Source organism: Podarcis vaucheri, assembly GCF_965113315.1.
Source record: "Podarcis vaucheri genome assembly, chromosome: 1".
NCBI classification, from domain to species: domain Eukaryota; kingdom Metazoa; phylum Chordata; class Lepidosauria; order Squamata; family Lacertidae; genus Podarcis; species Podarcis vaucheri.
Genome location: NC_138759.1, coordinates 20502071 through 20503337, shown reverse-complemented (window position 1 = coordinate 20503337; position 1267 = coordinate 20502071). Strand labels below are relative to the sequence as shown.

At 47.8% G+C, this 1267-nt stretch overlaps 1 long non-coding RNA gene across 1 annotated transcript in view; it reads right to left on the bottom strand.

The window, feature by feature from the left end:
- Window positions 1-810, bottom strand: part of LOC309531253 — a 22588-nt gene extending 21778 nt beyond the window's left edge. The window contains exon 1 of the long non-coding RNA XR_014219175.1: window positions 716-810. This is a non-coding gene — a long non-coding RNA (uncharacterized lncRNA). The remainder of the gene's footprint in view (window positions 1-715) is intronic.
- Window positions 811-1267: the final 457 nt, after the last annotated feature.

The window sequence follows — 1267 nt, the reverse complement described above, 5'->3', positions numbered from 1 at the left end:
CAATGCAGCAACAACTACCAGACTTTTAGAAGACATCTGAAGGCAGCCCTGTTTAGGGAAGCTTTTAATGTTTGATGGATTACTGTATTTTAATATTTTGTTGGAAGCTGCCCAGAGTTACTACTACTACTACTACTGGCTTCTGATGTCCAGCTCTGGTTTGGGTTCTCCTCAGCACCGGCTGCTGTGTTCAGCTGCTGAGTTCTTGTTCTCCCAGTACTGGCCACCCAGCTTCCTCAGATCACCACTGTGGCTCACATCTACCTCCATCTCTCTCTCGGCTCTCCTGACGATCTGCTCCCAGGTCTGACCCAATGCAATCTTCTGCCCAAGGCAAAGAGCAAGATGGTGTCCTCCTTTCCCAACCGGATTAATAGTTGAATCTCAGTTCAACACTGGCAACGGAATAGTGCCCTCCACCACAGCTAGCTAGGGGGTGCCAGTCATGCACAGACCCTCTAAGTGAACCTATTTTCCGGGGACAGTCTCGGAGTTACAGAAGCTGTCCCAGTTTCTGATTTGATCCCGGAATGTCCTGCTTTTCCTTAGGACGTTCCTGTTGTTGTTGTTTTAATCATGTTTTTATATATGTTGGGAACTCTCCAGGGTGGCTGGGGCAACCTAGTCATTAATAAAATTATTACTATTATGGAATAGAAGGTCCCTATTTTCATCGGAGAAATGTTGGAGGGTAATCATGCTCAGTGGTACTCACAGTTCTGTCCTCCACATAACCAGGAAGCTCAAGAGAGAGAGGCAGGGGAAGGCAGAGACTTCCAGTTCTGGGCAAAAGGTCCTCAGTGGCAAGCCAGGAGCTGAAAGGGGATATGACACATATTGCGGCTTGGAGAAAATATGAGCAACTGGGGTGCGGAGGGTTGGGGCTTTTAAAGACCACATTGCATTGCTTTATGTCAGGGGTGGCTAAGCCGTCACCCTCCAGATGTTGTTGGTCTCCCAACTCCCATCAGCCCTAGTCAGCATAATCAATGGTCAGGAATGCTGGGAATCATATAACAACAACATCTGAAGGGCTACAGGTTAGCCACGCTTTCCCAGAAGATTAGCTCCTCCTAAATCTGGCCCTGCTCAGAGGCCAACATGGGACCGTAAACCTTAATATCATCTTAACATAGTTAAATATCAGAGCCTCTCCACCCCCCGCCCACCATTTTTTCAGGTAACTGAAGTTCCTTTGATCGCTCAAAGTTCATTCTGTGAGCACCCTCTGTTTCCATTTCTTTGTGTGTGCGTGTGTCGAGCGCGA